Raw genomic sequence first — 23340 nt, forward strand, 5'->3', positions numbered from 1 at the left:
CTCCATAGTGAGGTCCAAATGACTCCAAAAAGACAGTAAATGAAGATCAACTACAAAACCTGACCAGCCAAAGGTCCTTGCAAAGATAAAAAGCTGAATATAGATTTAGTGAAAATGCAAAAAGGCTTATATGAAGGTCAAGAGTATGGTAAAAAGAAAGAAAACATCATTAGCTATCATTCTCATAAAAACAACAGAAGTCAATGGAAAGTCCTGATCATAGGAAAACAAATGTGTGTGTGACGCTCACCTCTGCCAGGCGTGAATGCTTGTGGTTGACCTCAGTCTTGTTCATAGGTGTGAGCTGCTGAAGTGTACTCCGGCTATTGGTTAATGCCCTGGTCAGCCTGGCAAACTTGGTCCATCCTGCCACACAGAGCAACAAAATGGTGTATTAGCAACAGGAAACACTTCTTTGCCTCCTCTCTACATTTCTTCCTGTTTACTTTACTCACAAACACACTTTTTTTCCACACAACTAGTAGCACTGCTGGCATCACGCTGCCAAAAAGCTATGGCCCACGCTGATTTCCACCGAGGCTCCTGCAAATGCTGACACCAGTGAAAACTGTTCTTCCCCATCCCTTCCTTCCAAAAAAATCACATATTTTTGTGTGCCCATGCCCCATTTATAAAGTCTGTGCCATCAACATGTCTCAGCCTTCTCCTTCCTCGCTTTGTAAAAACAGAAACTGTTATAAAACCCTTGGGGACTCTTTGCAAAGGCATAACGTTTCTTTATGACTTTAAAATGAAAGCATTATGACATTGTGGAGACATGAAGGAATTTGTTGCATCCAACAGAGAGCCTCGTTTGAAGTCATTGCCATCTCATTAATAAAAACAGATGGGAAGATTTTCTTTTGATCTCAATAACCCTAAAGTCAGTTGGGTCAGTTGAGTCCTACAAAGTCAGATCTTCACCAAGTGATTGTACAATGTGCACGTGCCAATGCGAATGCTATTTTTTTCTGTTAATCTCATCCATTCTCTTTTTGCCCTCAGGAAGGACTGTTTTTAAAACCTAACAGTGCGGGAAAAGGAGTAAAACATTAATAACATTGCGGCTCTCCCATTTAAGTCACATCTCATGAATGTTCAAACATAACAATACAGTACTGGAGCACACTGGGTCTCTTGGAGCCACTCTCTCTCATTACAACAGGGACATAGAGGGGAAGTCTTTCTGCATGGCCACAAGAACAATGAACTCAGTGAAGGGATAAGGAGGGGAAATCAGCCGTGTGCACTTATTGGTAGGATGTATGAAAATAGCATGCTGGTCTGTTCAGTGGGGGACAGCTTTATGTCGGAAAAATCAACTGGCTATATTTAAGTTAAAGGAACTTTCTGGGTTCATTACAAGTTAAACTCAATCAATACAAGTTAAGCATTTATGGCACAATGTAAAATTAAAATTGTTTACAAAGTAAGGCCGTTTTTAAGGCCGTTTAAGGTTTATAGCATTATTATGTCATGGTAACAAAAGTTGTAAAATTAAATGTACTGTGAATTTACATATTTATTTCTGTACAAACATTTAAAATCATGTTAACATATTTTTATGTTTATGTTATTTTAGATACTATAGTGTTACGTTGTCAGTGACAAAGTTGTTAAAATAGAAATTATATTATACATTTACACAGAAATGTTTACTGCGTTGTTTCTTACTTTTTTAAGACAAAGTTATGACAGAAGTGTCAATTAAGTTTAAATATATATATATATATATATATATATATATATATATATATATAAATATATATATATATATGACATATATACTGGTACTGTTGGTAATCTGCAATAAAACAACTTGATTAGTACAAATATTGAAAACTCAGACAGAAAAAGAGAAACAAAATATGACAGTGCAAACAAGAACTATGTCACAGACAGAAGGAGGAAAAGAAGAAAACAATGGATGGTTCAGGCCATCTGTCTGTGTTAGGGCAAAGAGTCACAACACTGCACTGGACGCCTTAGGCGTCTTCCAGATATAGTCCTTCTACAGGGCAAAATGATTCTAGGTAGCTGTGTCAAGCAGCCATAAGGCAAAGCCTCAGAGAAATCTCAGTTTGGCCATTGCAGCCTCCTAGAACCCTATCAGACCTAAGCTACAATGGAGCATATGTTTGCCCAAATGCACCGCATCTGGCAGAAGAGTGAAAAACTAGGTCTGCAAGACTGCAACAGACTGCAGCAGTGAAGGAAACAGACTAAGGGGAGATTTCACTAAGAATCACACCCACTGATAGAAGTGTTTATTTGCGCATGCCATTTGCATCGTTTTGCCTCCAAATGCACGAAAGGAATTAAGCAAATCAGTTAATGATACAGATGAACAAACAAATTCTGAATGAAATTTTCTTCAGGGTTGGATCTGAGTGCCTGACCGTGGAGAACGCAGCAGACTACTGTGAAATTGCACACTTTCTATTGGGATTGTACAGTATTGCTCCACTACTGTGCTCCAGCCACATTCTTTAACCCTGTAAAGCTTAACATATGAATAAATAGTCTGTACAATCAAATTTCTTGAAATAGTTTACTGAAACATTAGACAAAATATTTTAAAAATCTGTAATTTGTTGCAGGTGCTGATATTTACATGACCAGTAAAATTAAACTATTAAAATGATACTCCTGATATTGTTTCTATCTACAGCTTTGAATCCAGTATAAGACTATACATAACCACAGATTCTTCCTTTATGAGGGCTGCTAACTACATTCCTTTGAACTTCTGCTGGCTAGCTCTCAATTTATGCTGTTGTTAATGCTTAGGTCCTAAAGTATATGCCTGATGAGCTGAAAATCCTCTCCAGGTAACTATCTGATGCGTACAGAAAGATCTGGAAGGATCTCAAAGGGTTTCACTGTTGCCATGGAGCCCATATTCATTCCTCGTTTTTCTTTCCTATTTGCTATGATTTGAAGGTTTGTGCCCCTCTGGGTAAGCCACCATCAATGAGATCACGCTGATAGGCCAGAGGTCCTTAGAGAAAGAACACGCACTCACCTGTGGTTTAAATGTATGCCCAGATTCTTTAAATGCTGGGGACGAATGCACAGTCAACACAAAGTAACCCTGTGTGCATTGGGAGCACTGACGCCTAATGGTGCTTTATTATTTCTATACAGATGCTTTGCATATTTCATTTGACCACCAGTGCAGTGCAGGGCATTACCGACAGGAACACTATTCCACTGGGAGTTTGAGACAGGATACGTGGAAACATACATGGACGCGCACACACACATACACACTATACTCTTGCTTTTAGCTCTACTTTTTCCCCAGGGGCAGCAGTCACATGGAATGAAGCTCTAGGAAAGATCTTGATTATACAATAAATTACAAAATACCTATGATGCAAATAACACTAAAAGCTTCACTAGCTACGCACAATGCATGTTATCCTTTACCTTAAAATCAATAGTAGAAGCCAAAGCCTGGGATAAAAGATAACAGTCCAATCAAATTGTTTTAATCAAAAACAGTAATATTGTGAAATATTATTACAATTTAAAGATAAATTTGTTTATTTTAATGCATTTTAAAATGCAATTTATTCCTGTGTTGAAAAGCTGAATTTTCAGCAGCCATTACTCCAGTCTTCAGTATTCAGATCCTTCAGAAATCATATTAATATGCTTACATGATACTGACTCTTTAACCCTAAAGGAAACAGCCCCCTTTACAAGCTCTTAAATCAAGTAGCAGATGCTGTATAGCCCATCACTCTCATTCCAGCAAGCTCATCAATCACATGATTTAAATATATACTTCCACTACTGGAGGAACCTTCTAATTTATTGTCAATAGAGTTGATGTCGAAGTTCAAAGCTCTTAATGCAGGGATTCCATACCTGATTCTGCACTCTCTCATTGGTAAATACACATGGGCTATTCATGAAGCAATACTGAATACACACCTGGCATGTGACATTTAACAAATGCCCCTTTAGAACAACAGATCTCATATTTACCTAACAACAAGCTCAAGCGACGTGCCAGGCTATGAATAACCTGACTGTGCTGTTAATATTTATTAGTGCATCAAGGGTCAGAAGCAGCATAGATTAACATTTTGATGAGGCAAATAGTCCTTCATTTAGAAAGTAATCACTGTAGGTGATTTGAATGCCTGATAGATGCTTAAGAAAGTTTGTGGTTCAGTGTGTGGCGATGAGCAGCTTATATTCTCAACACGGGTATTACTAAGGCTCATCTATGTCAAAGGAATGTGAGCATAGTCACCTGTGATGCATAATTTTCTATATTCATAAATATTAAATAAAAGCTATATGGATAAGTACAGCCAGTAGAGTTTTGGTTATTCAACAGAGAGAAGATAGACAGTAATTGGTTACTGAAATCGTGGTGGTTTTCATTGACATTTTCATACTAAATTCCATGTGACTGTAAGTGCCAAAGCATGGGAGATTACTATTCAAGCACTAAAGCTAGACTTCAGGTTCTTTATTGGCATCAACGGCTCCTTGAAGAACCTTTCACATCCATGCACTTCTAAAAATTAAGGTTCTAAAAGTTTTCCCAGTGATGCCACAGAAGAACTATTTTTGGTTCCCCCAACAACCTTTCAGTTACCATTTCTTAAAATAATTATTTTAGTGTGAAGAACATTTTAGAAACCTACAGAAGCTTTTTCCACTATGAAGAACCTTATGTGAATTGAAAAGGTTCCATGGATGTTAAAGGTTCTTCATGGAACTATTGATTCCAATAAAGAACCTATTATTTTATTTTAAGAGTGTGATACCTTTCCACAAAATGTTATATAGTGGGAAAAATAGTAGTTATAGTGGGAAAAGGTTCTTTGGATTATCAAAATTATTATCATAACTTTTCTTTTACTTCTTTTAAGAACTATTGGTTATTTAAGGTGTCCTTGTTACAGTGTAATTATACATTTAGGTACTGAGTAATATTAATTACCTACTTGTACTTACTGTATGGTTAGGATTAGGATTAGGGATTGGTTTAGGATTACTTGCATGTAATTATGCATAATTTATTGTTATTATAATAGTAAGTACATTTAACGTGTAAAAAGAACACTAAAATAAAGTGTTTGCCGAACAATTCAATGAAAAGCTCTTTGGGGAACCCAAAATGGTTCTTCTATGGCACTGTTGTAAAAATCCACCTTTGAAACCTTTATTTTTAATAGCATTTGCTACCACAGCTGTCACTAAATGCAGAATGGTTTAATTTCAAAACTGCCTGTTTATTGGATAGTCTTTCCATCTGATAGGCTGTTTATCTGCTAGAGAGTGATACCCGCTGAATTCACTTCCTGTCACTCTGTACACACCCACTGACAAGAGTCTCAGTTGGGCACAGGTGCCCTGCCACAAAGTGACAGCAGCTGCCATCAAGTCTCTGAGGGGAAATTCCAAATATATATATGTGTATGTGTGTGTGTGTGTGTGTGTGTGTGTGTGTGTGTGAGTGTGTGTGTGTGTGTGTGTGTGTGTGTGTGTGTGTGTGTGTGTGTGTGTGTTTGTGTTTTTTAATGGCTTTTGTTTTGTGTAGGATCACTGTCAAAGGACAAGTGCTTCAGTTTAGCAGTGGCACAAGCTGACAAGGAAAATAGCCACTGGTTTATATGAGATCGAGAGAGAGAGAAAAGCAGAAAGGGAGAGTAAATGGTAGGAAAAGTAAGATCTGACAATGCTCATCAATCATAAATGCACATATAGCCTATACAAGTAACCTCCACGGCTGACTGCAGTGATGCCCACAAGCAGCACTCTCCAACATAAAGTGACAGCTTGTCACTCTCATTATACTACCATGTGCTATTGGGCCAAGCAAGCTGCAACACACAAACATCCCCACTTAAAATCCATCTGACCTTAATTCGGTATTTTTGTGTGGTTCTTCAGTAAAAATATTTAAAGTTAAACATCCTTAAAATAAGATAGATTTTCTTGAAATTGTTAGATATTCATGACTTTTAAATGTAAACCTCACAAAATTGTGTTAGGTGCATACCTAAATAATGTTTAATAAAGTATAAAGTAATTCTGGTTGGATTTATTTACATGTGCTATATTCACATTAAAAAATGCACTGTCAATTCAAGTTTGTGTGTATGTGAGTTAATTAAAAAATTTTACCCCAAGGCTGAAAAATGCAACACTCAAGATAAGTTTTAGAGTTCTTACCTCTGGTGGTCTCATCTTCAATGGGCTGCTTGAAGACAGTGATGTCTTTAAAAGTGCAGAGGAACAGGACCACCTTATCGTTCTCATTCCTGATGGGGGCCACCTGCATGTAGAGCCACACAGGGGTTCCTGACAGCACCAGATGAACACAACGAGAGAGGAGAGAGGAGAGAGGGTAGGTTGAAAGGAAAGTAAAGTATGAAAAGTGGTATGTGAAAAGAAGCGAATTGAGGGTTTAAAAGAAGTCATGACCAGGATGATAAAAGACATGGATGAAAATTATGAAAATTATGAGGGAAAGTGAAAGTGACAGAGAGGTTAAAGGAAGGGAAGCAGCAGAATAAATGATAATGAGATTATGGTGGTGAATAAAGATTGCAGGAGAAAGACAGGAATTGAAAAAAAAGAGGGAGACAGGAAGATCATTGAGACCAAAGTTCTCGGTTCACCCGTATGAGAAATATACTGTGTAACCCGTGTGCCTAATGGGTCATTACATCTGAGCTTAACAGGACAGCTTTATCTTATAGAGGCTACATAAGGAGATTTATCTTTATAGTAGCTACATTAGAAAAATGAGCAGACAGGATGCAATTGTGTCCAAAATGCAAGATGCCTTGATGTGTAAATGATCAAATAACTCAGCAAAGAAGGTACATTTTTGGGATAGGAATGAGTAGCCGATGATCGGTCATGATCATAAGTTATGGGACTGTTAACGGTATCCAGATAAGGGGAGTAAGGGAATAAGAAGAGAGCGTGCGCACACACACACAGACACGACTCGATAGCTAAACCGAGTGCAACTGAATGGAACAGAACACAGGTTTTTCAGACTCTCTAAAATAACTGTTTTTTAACTCGTTACAGCGTATTGTCACACTGTGGGATCTTAGTTGTCATTAATGTCAGACTAAATAAACAGTCAACACATACATAAGAAGATGTGTCTGGAATTTTCCATCATCAATCTGTAATGCGTTTGGTGACAGTGAGCTGCATTTACATGCGGAATTGAATTAGTGACTAGCAAAGAAAAACAATCTTGAGAGTTAATTTTGATAATGGCTTGTATTGAAAAGAAAATAGAAATAAATGAAGACGATATGTGAGGAGCAAGTGGTGGTTAATTGTTGTCGCTCATCAGGTTCTGTGCTGCTACTGGTACTTAAAAGTTGATCACTGAACATGTCAAATTAGCGATCAAAGAGTACAGATTTTAGCATAGGATCAGAGGAATCTTTTAGGATTTAGGCCAAAATCACACAGTGTGCAACCAAGCTTTATGTCAAAAAGCTAAGATGAAAACAGAAAGTGAACCTCAGAGCAACCGAGCTAAAAAAATAATATACAGTAAATAGCAATAACAACCAACCTGAGAAGACTAATTGACTTAAATGCCCAAACCTATTTTAAGTAAGACACTTTTTTCACAGAAAGTTTTTAGAGAAACGCAGGTGGCTCTTTTTGCCTCCTCTTAGCTTGTTAGGTTTTTTTTTCGACCTTCTGATGTGGCTAGCCTTGCCAATCGGCAAGTATTTGTGCATTTTGCGATCTGGGACAGGAGCTGAAATCTGAGCCATAAAACCAGACACTTTCTGCTGGCTGTATTGACGTTCATGCTGTGTTTGCAAATGAAGTGGATTAGTGAATTTTTAATGCAACACCCAGACACACTTTTCAATGAGCATGTGCTGCTTGATGCCTGTATTTAAAAGAAGAAAGTTCAAAATAAGCCTAAATTATCTGAATACCGATAAAAAGGGTCTGTATTTTTTTTTTTTGTTGGTTTTATATTGATTAACTTAACACAATATAGCATTATGATTACACCAACAGAGTTTTTATGGTTATAAAAAGACAGATAAAAGTCACAAAACTTAACACAATATAACATTATTATTACAAGAACAAAGTTTTTACAGTTATAAAAACACAGATAAAAGTCAGAAAATAAGAGGTGGTGCCTCCACATCACTATTACTGGCTGATTATGCTGTGAATAGGATAATGCCCGTCCACGTTCACAATCAGCCCACAGATCCACATTAAAGGTGCCATAGAGTGCAATGATACAATATTTTAAATTGTTCTCCTATGTCCCCAGAATGTGTATGTGAAGTTTTATCTCAAAATACCACACAGATAATTTTTTATAGATTGTTGAAATTGCAACTTTTGGGGTATGAGGCAAAACAGTTTTTTGTGTTTGTCCCCTTTAAATGAAAATGAGCTGGTGCTCCCGCCTCCCTTTTCAGAATAGCTAAAACTGGTGGAAAGGGGAATACTGCATACTAAACAGTAAACATCAAACTGAACATGAATTTATATACATAAAGTGGTGGCCAAAATTATTAGAACACTAGTATTTTCACCAGCTAAAAATGGTTTTAAGTCAGTTTTTTCTGATATATCATTTGCTGTAGTGTGTCAGTGGGAAATATCAGTTTACATTTCCAAACATTCATTTTGCCATTAATTGCAATAATCCAGTGAGATTTTTGTCCAAACATGCATTTTGCCATTCATTTTAAGTACACACAGAGATCTGATCTCCTCATCATCCAGTCCGTCTGGAATGACATGAAACTGAGACAGAATAAATCCAGGAGAACTGTGACAACGTCTCCAAGAAGCTTCAAGATACCTATCTGCAAAGCTACCTGAGAAAGTATGTGCAAGTGCACCTAGGGCAAAAGTTGCTTTAAACGCAAACCAAATGTTGATTTCATTAGATAACAGGAGTTAAAGGGATACTCCATCCCAAAATGAAAATTTTGTCATTAATCACTTACCACCATGTCGTTCCAAACCAGTAAAAGCTTCGTTCATCTTCGGAAAACAATTTAAGATATTTTGGATGAAAACCAGTAGGCTTAAGACTGTCCCATAGACTGCCAAGTAAGTAACACTGTCAAGGTCCAGGAAAGTATGAAAAGCATCATCAGAATAGTCCATCTGCCATCAGTGGTTCAACCATAATGTTATGTAGTGACAAGAATACTTTTTGTACACGAAGAAAGCAAAAATAATGACTTTATTCAACAATTCCTCTCCTCTGTGTTAATGGATAAAGAAAATCTATTTATGACATTATTTTTGACAGCATCCTCATTTTTACAGTACTGTAGCTTTGCAGGTAGGTTTCTTGAAGCATCTTGGAGACGTTGCCACAGTTCTTCTGGATTTAGTCTTTCTCAGTTTGTTCTGTTTCTTCATGTCATTCCAGACAGACTGGATGATGATGAGATCAGATCTCTGTGTGGAGCACTGGCTGTTGTCAGACTCCTTGTGCAAACAAAAATCTCACTGGATTATTACAATCAATAGCAAAGTGAATGTTTGGAAATGTAAACTTATATTTCCTACTGACACACTACAGCAAAAGATAGAAATAACTGACTTAAAACCATTTTTAACTGGTGAAAAACTTTTTGAATTTGAAGATCAGGGTAGATTTAACTTATTTTAAATGCAAGACAAAATAAGGCTTTTAATGCATTGTTTTTCCTTCTGGAGCCTCAGTGAGCATTTGAACCTTTTGTAATAGTTGCATATGAGTCCCTCAGTTGTCCTCAGTGTGAAAAGATGGATCTCAAAATCATGCAGTCATTGTAGAAAGGGTTCAAATACACAAAAATGCTGGGAAAACCAAAGAATTTGTGGGATCTGAAGGATTTTTCTGAAGAACAGCAGACAGTTTAACTGTTCAGGACAAACAAGGGACTCATGAACAACCATTACTAAAAAACAAACACAGCTGTGGATCATTCAGGTAAGAACACAGTATTAAAAATCAAATCAATATAAACTTTTGAACTTTGATTTTTGAACTATTATTTTTCTCTTGTGGACTATATGTAAACATATTTTATGAGAAATATCTTATTCAGGTCAGTACTAAATAAACAATAACATGCATTTTGTATGATGCCTCTTATTTTGTTAAAATAATTAACATTTTGCAGATTCTGAAAAGGGGGGATGTAAACTTTTGACCTCAACTGTATATCAAACAGAAAAAATTAAGCAATTTTCTTAAATCATTTTCATTCATTTCAGGAATTCAGCTCCCTACATGGACACAATTGCATCTCTGTACTTTCACTTTTCTGCTAGACGCAGCAGGCACAGCTAAACAATCGTAGCTGGGAATACTCACTGTTCTTCTTATAGAGCAGCACTTCAAACAATTGGACTAATAGTTATCAAAGGTCTGTCCTGACTTTGTCTATTGTCTTCTTGTCTGTCAGCTCGCCGTACATGAAACTGCCGGGGGGGACAGAGAGACAAAGGATGAAAAGTCGAAAAAGGTTGTGAGAGTGAGAGAAGTGGGTGGGAAAGGGAGAAACAGGTGATGAAAATGAGCAAGACAAAGAGAGCAGAAAAAGGAGAGTTAGAGTAGAGCGCACACCTGTGTGGCACACACATTCACCCAGCAAGCTCTACCTTGTCTTTCACTGTCAGTTAATTCACAGAGTGTGCACAAGGGGGAGTGGCTGATGACACGGGCTGTCAGATACTGCAGCCGCTCTATTTAACATGCATGCAGAGGCTGGACAAACAGTAGACACTGAACCACAGTTCCGACATGCTCTGCCCTTAAGGTTATGTAAAAGGAAGGAAACATTACATTTGAAACAGTTTAGGAGAGCAGTAAAAGACAAGATATTCTTGTGTTTTTAGCGACTGAAGTTCTCGTAAATGTTTGCAAATAAGTTAGCAACACTGGGATTCAAAAGTCTAAGACCACATTGAAAATCTGGCAGTCAGATTATTATTCTAGCTTGGAAAAATACAAGAGGCTTTAAAGAAAACAGTTAATGCAAAATATTTATAATTCTGCATCACTTTGTGACAATGATCATGTGAACACCTTTGTACAGTCCTTAGGTCAAGCTGCTTGACTGCTAATGTCATTAAAGGGAGAAATACAGAAAATCTCCAATGCATGTTCATTTTCTAATTCAGCTTTTTACTTGTTTAGCTTTCAAATGTTTTGCTGATTAAAAAGTTTGGAATAAAAACGTGTATTGAATTCAAAAAAGCAAATTGGTTTCAGACTTTTGGAGAGTACAATTTAATAATGATAAACAAACAAGCTATTCATAAAATTCTTTAACATTTTATAAAATAGAAATTTGACTAAAAAAATAAAAGACAAAAATGTTCAATACATTGCTAAGCTGCAGAGTTTAGAATTGACACAAGGAAGAGGGTAAGACGTAGGATGGGTGTGGTGGATCTTTTTTTGCAGTATATTCATATATATTGCAATATTAATATATTGCATATATAATGGGTATATTAATATTTCCCATTTCTCAATTTCATGACAATATTACAATGTAAATTTTTACAATTATTTATTTTAAATTTTTCTGGTCACACTTTATTTTAAGGTCCAATTCTCACTTTAAACTAACTATTAACTACAAACTTTTGCCTTAATTCTAAAGTCCTAATTTGCTGATTATTAATAGTTAGTCAGGTAGTTGTTAAGTTTAGATATTGGGCAGGATTAGAGATGTAGAATATGGTCATGCAGAATATGTGCTTTATAAGTACTAGCAAAGAGCCATATGCTAGTATTATGCATGCTAATAAGCAACTAGTTTAATAGTAGGAACTGGTCCCTATACTAAAGTGTTACCATTTTCTTTACTTTAGCTCTTTATTTCCATCTTTTTAAATCACGTTATAATCAAAGGAGTTTTATACATTACTGAGCACTCAACTTTTTCCTTTCTCTATCTTTCTTATCTATTTGTCCATTTCTTTTTAAGTGGACACCTGGATGACAAATTCTCTACACGTGTGTCTCGTTATAGTGATTTTTTAGCAAATTACTAGAATCAGGACTGGGTGACTTTGAAACCTTTTTAGCATTGTGCTAAATCCCCCAGTTTCCTTTTAAAGATTTTATTTGTTTTGCATCTTACTATCACTTCAGCTTCCATAAAACCAAAAATACAGAGGGTAATTATGGTGCATTTGAGTTTTGTGGCCCTAAGCTACTCAGAGAGATTTTAGTATCAAATCCTCACCAGTATTGCTTTAGCTGACAAAGGCTTGTGCCACTTCTACCTCTAAAATTCCCCCTGAATCCTGAGTCAATCTGGAGTCATTATCACAGTCTGGTAGGCAGATCCATATCACTGCATGTAGGTAGAGCCAATCGCTGCAGTTGGTTATTTCTATACCACTCTAATGGACTTGCACCTTACTGAGCGCATTTAGCGCTAACAAGGTGTTTAGGTGATGGCGTTAGGAGATAATACGTCTTCTGAGTGGCCTAACTTAGGCAAACTCGCCACGCCATTACCAGTGTATCGGGCTCATCAACCACAGCTGACATGACGCTCTGTCGAGAAGTTTGCTTAAGCATCATTGCCCTCAATCAAGAAGGAGTGAAAGAAATGGACACTTCTGTCCCTACACTTAAACAAAATCTTATTAGCCGAAACATCCTCCACTTTTCTGATGATTGAACCTTGCAGGATGCGGTGGTCAGTTTCTCACTTGACGAAAGAATAGGAAAACAATAATTGTGAATGATCAACTTCTGGCCTTCTCTACTTCATATTCTTGCATTGCATCCTTTTAATAGATTCAGCTTCTGTTAATCCTGAGTCAAAATCTATCTGAAATGTTTTATGAGGCCTTCGTGTTGTTTCGGATCACAAAAAATAATGTAATTCTGTGGAAAACACATAATTTAGTTATGATGAACACACGAATGCATTTTTGGATCCTGCATGCCTTAGCCCAGAAAAGTTGCGAATATAAATTAAAATCAACAATCACTGCCTGTCCCTGTCCTACTGAATGAGTACAGGGTAAAAATAAACGGGTGGAGAGCCACTCACCTGCAGGTGCTGCTCTTCTGCATGACCTCTGCCCTGTGGTAAGCCAGACAGCTTGCAAGAAATCCGCATAGACTGTAAACCGACGTAGGCCCACTCCACGATTTGAGCGTTGACCCAACAAGAAACTTGTCTCTGCAAACTCAAAAATAAGAGGAACACTTTTTATAACATGGTGCAAAATGCAAATAGTATGTATATTTAGTGTAGCATTTGGACCAAATTAGCCACTCTCACTATTGTTATATTTAACAACTACTATCTAACGCCCCCCTCATCTAACCAAAGGGCAAACTATGCGGCTGCGCTACCTCACCGAGCAAACACCTTCCGAAATGCAACTAAACCTCAAAGGGCAGAACAGGCCTCTGGTCTTACACTGGTGTGCGTCCCAACAAAGGACACACATCAAGAATGATGTTTTCGCACACGGACCTCAAGGATGTAGAGTTTTCACAGAGTGTTAAATTAGGACTTGAACAGACAAAGGTACACTTGTACTCTACAGTCCATCCTAAATCTATCTCCCTCTAGATATAACCACTTGAGAAATGTAGGGACATGTACCCAATTTTCCCCATCACATTTTTTTCCCCCTTATAGTGTGTTGCTTATGTATTTATACAACCTCTTTAAAATGAACATTTTAGAATTGCATACTATTGTTAACAGAGGTCACAGGTATGCCATGTTTGGTCTCTTTCGGCTGCATTTTAATGGTCTAAATGTTCATTTATATTATGTTGATGCCTATGGAAGGTATTAGTGGTACCAGAATCTTTAATAGTTCTTCATCAACATCCAATCAAAGATCATATGCCTGAGGAAAAAGGGTCGTAAACTTTCCGTCAGAAGGGACACTTTCTCATTGGCTCACTCAAATCCTGAGGGTGTGACACCGTCACCCATTATAGATCACTGATCAGAGAAGTTCTTTTCAGATTCAGGAATTCCAGGAGAAGATGCTGAACTAAGAGTCTTAAAAACCACCACAAGCTTGTACCAGGCCTCGGCCTAGTCTTTCCTAGTCTTTCAGCCAATCTACTGGAGCCCCAAAGTGCATCAGGACTCTCTTTCAAACAGGTGAGATGTGCAAGCATCAAACTTAATCTTATTAATTGATACAATAAGTATCATTTTCACCTTTTACAAAGGTATGTTTGAACTAAGAAACTGATGTTTCCTTCAGGCTGTAGATCTGCTGAATATCAAATTGTACCATAGCTTCATGCTTTTATTTCTCTTCTCTTTACTGCTTAAGCTTTAACCCCTCTTCCTATGCCAACTGTATGCATTTGTTTGTGTGTATGTTAGACTAGTTTAAGTGTTTATGTGGTTAATAAAGTCGTACTTGTATCACACATGAGGTTGTTCTTTGTTTGCTCATAACTGGAGTCCCTAATCATGCAGATTTTTGCTACATGCTCTGAGTAGTATTGTTCAGTAAGAAAGTTATTTTCCTTAACCAGGAAATTAACGTTCCTAGAATTGACAGACAGTTGACACTGAGATATCAAATAAATACCTGTGAGGATCTAAATATTTATAATTAATTATAATCAATTATAACTAGTTATAATTAATTATTCATATTTTCCCCTTTGAGCTGATGTGCGACAGTATGTTCAGATTATTGTCTGTCCCGTCAGTTTAACCAACTAGTATGGAATGATAAGAAACCCTTTCTTTGGCTTAACAGACTTAAAATAGTCTCATTTATGTAGAGTTTCTTGAAAGCGCTAACGCGCCTCAGAAGCATAATTTATCGAGGAACAAAGCAGAACCGGCTGCAGGGAAGAAAGAGAGGCAATCACATGCCTAGTAGCAGTGACCCATTAGAGCATTTTCTCCATTGATGCTAATCAACCTGTTGCTTGCAGCAGCACAAATTAAAATTCTTTTCTAAGTCAAGACAGTTCCGCTCTGTTGGATGGAGGATCTTATACACTACTCGTCGTAAATTGTTTACAGTTTGGTAGAGGTTTCTATGTTCTTATTTTTTTTAATTTTTTTGGAAAGAAGGATCTGCTCATTATGGCTGCAATTCGTATTTACATCAAAAGAATAACAGTAAATTGAGAATACATTGTTAAATATTCTTGATAATTAAAATAACTGTGTTTTCTATTTCGCGAGTATTTTTAAAATGAAATTTTATCCTTGTGACACAAAGCTGAATTGTTCAGCCTCATTACTTCAGTCTTCAGTGTCACATGATCCTACAGAAATCCATGGGAAATATGATGATTTGCTAACCATAATTTTTTATTGAGATGCAGTATGTTGAAACTTTGTGCTGCTTATATTTTTGTTAGTTAAACCATGATACTTTTTTCAGGATTCTCTAAAAAATAAAACTGATCAAAAGAACAGTATATTTGAAATCAAACTATTGTTGTAACATTATAAACTCTTTGCTGATATTGCCATTTCTTTAATTCAATGCATCTTTGTGGATAAAAGTATTAAAACATTAAAAAATATAACTTGGCCCCAAGCTTTTTGCATATCAGTGCATATACATCTTATTTTATTTATCAAAAAATAAAAACTACAAACAATATCTGGTGGCTAAATCTGCAAACTAACTAGTTAAACAAATATAACTGCATTAGTTTTCTGTAGTTGTGGGTGTGACTGGAAAATAAAATAAAATAATGAATTAAATAATAAATTAACTATAAAATGAAAACATTTAGTCTAATCACCTTAAATGACCAGACACCTGTTTTTTTCCAACGGTTAACCTTCCCTTTCAGTGGCAATTTGTTGAAAAAAAAAACAGACTTGAGTTTCAAGCCCTAATTTGTACCTCCTTTTGTAGAAACCCTGCCTTAATTAGTTAATTCTTCCATTTGACAAAATGCATTGTGCAATGCAGTCTTTTACATCAATGTAAATTGATACACAGTGGTCTAAGCCTAGCAGGGTGGGTTTAAAGACCTGAACATTTTTCCGGCTGCATTAAAAAGACTAAGCCATCCTCTCTAGTCTTCATCATGTGTTTTAGTGAGGCTAAAGCCAAGCAGACTTCAGCCCTCTCGACGCAGGTATAAAAATAGCAAGGCAAAGAGAACATTACAGCACCGGGAAAAAAAAGGCACAAATTGTTACAGAAATGTCTGTGACAATACAAAACCTTACACAACCACAAACAGAATCATCTTTGCTCTCTCTCACACACACAAGCTTTATAATGTGAAAGAGCTACAATTCCTCTCTGGACACATGCAGTCCCCCTGAGGAAAAGAGAAGGGGGCAGAGAGAGAGACAACGTGGCATTTGACACAGCCATTAAAAAAGGTGGCCACTTCTCTCCTTCACTGAATAGTCTCCATTATCTTTTTCCTCCTCCTCTCCCTCCTCTTCTTCTTGTTTGCCTGCGCAGGACCGGCTGAAAGGAGAAGCGGAAAGGATAAAGTGACGTGGTTGTCCCCTTGAGGAAGCGAGAGTTGAGACTCATTACAGTGGTCTCCATGCCATGGCCCCTGCCCTCAGATCAGGGGCCAATTCGCGTGGAAGTGCTCCCTGAGGAGGCCAAAAGACCTAGATCCTGTTTGCAGATCAGGGCTTAGTGATATGATAATCATCCCAATGCTCTGTCACTGATGATATATCGGCATCGTAGCCAAGACAGCAGCCGTTCGGACTAATAAAGTCTCTGCTAAGAGTCAAGCATTAATAACTAATATGGAAAAGGAATTCAGGCGAGTGGAGCAGGACGTGTACCCAGTCCACTTCCACAGCATAACCACAATACAGGAAAATCTATGCGAGAACAAAACGGTGTAAGGAAAGACATTGAATTAAATTTTTCAATTCTTATTTCTACATTTGGTTTTTTTGTTTAGTTCTATTTCTTTTTTTTTTTTTTACTTGAGTTTTTAATTAAGAGTGATGGGGGAAAAAATTGTATTTCCATGCTTTTGTGTGGTTTGCTTGTAACACGGGCTATTATAGTTAATAACAAATACAACCAAAATCTATATAAAAAATTGGTACTTGAAAATTTTTATTTTGATTTGTTTTTGTTTTTAACTGAAATAAAAATTACATAATAAATTATATACACACAATACATGTACATTTACAAATAGTTTAATTTGATGTACTAAAAATGACTAAAAAACTTAAAGGGATACTACCATCCCCAAAATGAAAATTTTGTCATTAATCACTTACCTCCATGTCGTTCCAAAACCCGTAAAAGCTCAAGTTTGTCTTCGGAACACAATTTAAGGATATTTTGGATGAAAAACCGGGAGGCTTAAGATAGTGTCCCATAGACTGCCAAGTAAATAACAGTGTCAAGGTCCCATAAAAGGTATGAAAGTCGTCGTCAGAATACTCCATCTGCTATCAGACGTGCAAAATCTGGGTTATATGAAGTGACGGGAACAATTTTTGTAAGCGAGGAGAAAACAAAAATAACAACTTTATAATCAACAATTCCTTTGTCAACGGTCTCCTCTGTGTCTCTCCATATCACCATATGCTGTGTATGCTCTTTCTGTGTCATCTGCGCCAAAAGGATGCGCTGTTTCTACATGTATTTAGATTTCATTTGAAATAATACAGCGCATCATTGTGGCGGTGGATGACACAAAAGAGCATACACAGCATACGGTGATAAGGAGAGACACAAAGGAGAATGTTGACAAAGGAATTATTGAGTAAAGTCGTTATTTTTGTTTTCTTCGTTTACAAAAAGTGTCCCTGTCGCTTCATATAACCCAGATTGCACGTCTGATGGCAGAAAGGAGATGGAGTATTCTGACAATGACTTTAATGCCTTTTATGGACCTTGACACTGCTATTTACTTGGCAGTCTATGGGACAGTCACAAGCCATTCGGTTTTCATCCAAAATATCTTAAATTGTGTTCCGAAGACAAACAGAGCTTTTACAGGTTTGGAACGACATGGGGGTAAGTGATTAATGACAAAATTTTCATTTTCATTTAAAGGGAGTATCCCTTTAAAGCTAATGGCTAAAATAAAAATTTAAATATATATATATATATATAAAATGAAAAGAAATAATTGATTTAATTACTGTATATTTATTAATAAAAAAAAACAATATCTTAATAAAATGTTAAACTAAAAATTCAATTGAAAATGAAAAATATAAAAATAAAACTATCTCAAAAAATTAATAAAAGTTATAATAGCATCTCAGTGACACTAAAATAATGCTGGTTCACAAAAGCATAAAAATAAACATTTTTGCTCCCATCTCATCATTTTTTTTTTCCATCAACATGTCCCCTTAGGTACAAGTTTTCAATCTGTTATTACTAGGTTTAGCTTTTTCAAATTGTTTATTTTAGTTTTAGAGGGGCTGTCAAAGTTAATTCATAACTGGTATAATTTCATAAGTGTTTGAAATAAATTTCCAGCACAGTCTTATGGTATTTTTCTCAATAGTGGCATGTTTATGTTTAATGTGGGCAGGTTTTAAAGGCTTCAAGCTATATATATATATATATATCTATACTACACATTAATATGTGGCCTTTTTTATTGTACTGCTTTTTACAGTTTGTGGCCATGAAAATTTTAAAGCAGTTTCTGTTTTTCCCAGTAAGGTTTTTATTTCAGTTAACAATAAGAGCACTAGCTGCAAATATGATTAATATTTATTTAGAGTTTTTAAAACTTATATGAACAAAAAATTGTGGAAACATTCTTCAAAATATATTTTGTTAGCTACACCTTTCAGAATTCAAAGCCTGTTTTATAAAGTAAAGCAATACACAGACAACACAGATCCACCTCAAGGCAAAAAGAGCATCCATTTCACAGGCCATAAGAGGACACGGCTGTTTTGTCTGGCAGCATGTAAAATCAATGGAATATTGAGACTAGAAAGACTTTAATCTTTATAATCTCACTTGAGGCAAATTAAACACTCAGGCTTACCTGTGTCTCTCTTGAATTACTCTCGTTGTTTTTAAGAGCAGCTCATGTCAGCTGATGGCAGACTTTAAATAGCTCAAGTGGTTGTAAAACTGCACATTGATCACACTTCCAGATCCACGTGAAGCCTAAGGCAGTCCGTCAGCACTTTATGTGTATTATGGGATGCTGCCGAAAGCGTATTGTGTAAATGGTGAATAAGAGGAATATTGACAGTGATGAAAGACTTAGTGATGTGCGTGCCAACCCCACATGGGAGGCCAACAGACAGCTGCTAGGCTACTCTCCTCAATTCCACAGCAGCGTGTTTATTGGAAAACCATCTCACATAAGTACTCACATGAACACCTTTACATATATACACATTGCTTTCTTCCCCCTTTACTTGCCCACTCACACAAACCCATGAAAAAGCTGCATCTTATTTTGAATGTAGTAAAACATGTCAATGGAACATAATAAAATGCACTATAAAAAGAAACTAGGAAAGTTAAAAATCAAGACAACATGATGCATTGAGATTTTTCAGTTCAGTTTGCACTGTGTAAACTTTAAAAAAATCAGAAAAAAACTTAAATGTTCACTAAATGCAAAATGTTCAGCCAATAAAAAATTTGTAACTTTTCTAAGGTCCAATTATGCATTAACTAACATTAACTAACAAAGAGCAACACATTTGTAAGAATATTATTAATCTTTGTTAATATTAATAAAACTGTGCAATGTTAGTTCATGTCAGCTCAGGTCTATTAAAAATATTAACATACAGCTTGATTTTGATAATGTATAATGTTCAAATTAACATCAACAAAGACTGATAAATGCCTCCGGAGTATTTTAACTTGTTAGTTCATGTTAACTAATGTATAAGTATTGTTAACAAATGAAACCTTATTGTAAAGCATTACCAAAAAAAAATTGTCCAGAATCAACTACAGACTACTTGTTTCACAATTTATTAATACTTTTGAATTGTCATAATTTCCTTCATACACATAACTGATGTAAATTACGGCGAGAAAAATCTGGCATGGCAAAGATTTATTAAAATCGTATGAAATAGTTTCATTTAGAAATATAAAAAAACTCAACTCAGATGTCACTGGCGGTTGCTGAGATATAATCTGACTGGCTGCCAACTTCCTTTTTTTGATATTATTTCATTAAGAAAAACATGCTCTTAAATGCCACATTAAAAACACACTGTGGTTGGTCGCTTGAATGTCAGTCAGGCGGTCTTATACTCTTTAAGTTTTAAGTTCTTGGTCACAAAAAGTTGCAACTAGGACCAAGTCCTGATCTTATGCCACACATCAAACATCTGACTCGGCAAGTCTAAAATAATGTTGACAATCAAAAACCTCAATGTGTGAAAATATGATCATTGCACAATGAATAACTAAGAGCAATAGCATAAAGTCAGCAAAACCCAAAAGAATACACTATCCAAACAATTTATGCATGCTGCATGCATGATGGGAGCTGCATATGGAAAGTCAGCAACATTGTTCAATATAAATCTGTTTTTGTTCTGACCACTCTCTCAGGCTAGTAGCAAACAACATTCAGGGGGAGTATTATGGTCTTGCATGTGTTTTTATGTATTCGAAGTCATTCACATTTCTTAAAAAGGCCTGAAAAAATGTTATTCCTTGGCATTTTGCGACACAGAGAGACAAGCCATGATTCCGATTCAAAATTTTCAGGTTTGACAAAAGAGGGAAGTAGATTTATAAATTGCTGATTATGCAAAAACCCTGTGCGGAAGAGTCTCTGCTGTCAGACAATTTGTGACCTTTTCTCTGGCTCCATCCCCTCTCGCTGTCTTTCTTTATCTCTCTATAATTCTCTATTCAATTATGGCGTGACACTTTTGTGTGTGTCAGCATTTGACTCCATTACTTCTAGCAAGAGGAGAGAGTGTCCACAGCATGCGCATTAGGAAATAACCACTGCCAGTCTCCGACGAAGGTCCTGCCTTAAGCCAAACAGCTTTGAGGATAGTTGTAGATTCAATCTCAAGCGCACACTTTAGAAATTCCAATAGAGAAGGTTTCAGACAGGGGCAGATGAACGTTTGAGATATCCTGAGGGCCAATGTGTCACCTTTAATAAAACACATTTGTCCAAACTGCCAAAGGTTTGCTTCAGATTCAAAATGGCTCATTTTATTATTATTAAATGCTGTGTAAACATCTTGACTTGCTGACTTAGGTTCATACCCAAAGGCTATTCAGATGGGAAACCCCAATCTTGTGAATCATTCACTGCTTTAACAATATGTACGTTTTTTTTCTTCTTTAATTTATACTTTTATTTAGCAAAGATGCATTAAATTTATCATTTATGCATTAAATTAAATTTTTTCTAAAAAATAGTTCTAAAAATATTAAGCAGCACAACTGTTTTTAACACAGATAATAAAAGTAAATGATTCTTAAGCAGGATATCAGAATATTGGAATAATTTCTGAATGGATTATGTGACACTGAAGACTGAAACAATGGCAGATGAAAATTCAGCTTTGTCATCACAGGCATAAATACCATTTTAAAATATATTCATATTGAAAACAGTTATTTTAAATTGCAATTATATTTCACAATATTATCAAATTATCAAAAAATAATCACCAAAATCTTGTTGAGAAAAAAAAAGTCCTTTAAAAAAACATTACTGATCTTAAATGTTAAATGATAGCATAGTCAGTATATATATTTTCCTTAACTTTTAAACGCTTAGTGCAACATATTTGAATTGGACGTGACTGCAAATAAGTCATATGGAGCATTTTATAATATTTTATGCTGTTTTTTTGGCCTTTTTAGTTCTCAGTAGATCTAGTCCCCATACAATTTAATGGGTATATTCTAAACAGTTTCTACATTCTTATTTTGCGTTCCCCAGGTGATAGTTTGGAATGGCATTTTGTTTGGGTTTTTGTTTGTTTGTTTTACTATTTTTTTTTAAACTGTTGTTAGAGTTAGATGCATGCCAATTCACTGTAGTCTCCATCAGCAATCAAAAACATTTTATACAGCTATCAAGGATGGAAAAACAGAGATGGTACAGACCCACAAATACATGGAAATCAATCAAAACAGCAGACTGGACTGGACTGACAACACAGCAATGCTGTAGCAGAAAGACCAGAGAAGCCTGAACTTTCTGAGAAGGCTGTCAGAGACGTTCTACAAATCTTCTAGGTTAGAAAAAGAAGATGGAGGTGCAAGTGGAGTCTGTTACAAACAAATCCCCATGTAAACGCTCCATTCAGTAGGTCTGGTGTCATTAGGAGGTACAACGTGTCTTTCCTGCACTCATCTGCATGTTACTTCTGGCGGTCACTGCAGTGAGAAGTAATGACATTGAACAAGCACAAACATTCTATTTTTGGAACCATTAACATAATGCATTCAATTTTTTTTCTGTGTATGTGATGCTATTGGATTGTATATGTTCTTGCACTGTCTATGTGGAAGTATGTTGGTGCACCTGCTTCTTGGTGAAAGGGTGACTACAGGGAAAGTGGAAGAAGAAACAGATCCTATTAAGATAAACCTATACTTACACAGAGTGCACCATTCTTAGTGCCTGTGAAAACACTTTTTCTGTTTGCCATTATGGATCCTAAGCATGTTAGAACAAAAACAGACTATTTTCAGTTTAGATACAAATCAGATACTGGTTCCCTTTGCTATGGTGAACACAAAACACAACCAGCTCTCTGTTCTCGTAAACTGTGGTTAACGTAAGATAGCACTTTTATTACATCTGTGGCTTTCTAATCTGCATTCATATCTCCTCACATGCTTTTCTGTTATTTTTTCTCTCTGGCACTAGTCTTATGATCTCCTTAATGGTATGGTTGTACTATTGTGATGTGTGGTTCTCTCAAAAGTTTCATTTTACCATGCAAACTCTACTTTATCGATTTTATCCTCAGAACTGTCAGCCTTAAATGATGGTACAGTATAGCTGTCCTCAATATCAAAAAGAGCTTTTGAAATAATTTAATTCCCAGTCAGTGAGAACCCTGCAGTCATCGATTAGCCAAACATCAAGCTAGCTACAAAAAGCTTCTCCAGCACATTAAAACTCAACACAGTTGTTTCTCTACTTACATAAGAAAATTGTAGGGAAATATGCATTTGCTTTTGCTGTTCTAACCTAATGATATGTAAAGGTAAAAAGTCTTTATGAAAGTTGACTTTGTTTACCCCCCAGCTGTGTGTTTCGATTCCCTTAAGTGGGCTGGAAAAAACTCAAACACAAACTCTGCTGTCCGCATACAAAGGAGAAGACCTACAGGGAGGTGTTGGGTTGTAAATGAGAGGGACAGAGACACAAAG

At 36.1% G+C, this 23340-nt stretch overlaps 1 pseudogene; it reads right to left on the bottom strand.

Moving 5' to 3' along the window:
* Positions 1–23340, bottom strand: part of LOC109100695 — a 78553-nt pseudogene that overhangs the window by 52405 nt on the left and 2808 nt on the right.

This window comes from Cyprinus carpio, chromosome B20 (genome assembly GCF_018340385.1).
Source record: "Cyprinus carpio isolate SPL01 chromosome B20, ASM1834038v1, whole genome shotgun sequence".
NCBI lineage: Eukaryota > Metazoa > Chordata > Actinopteri > Cypriniformes > Cyprinidae > Cyprinus > Cyprinus carpio.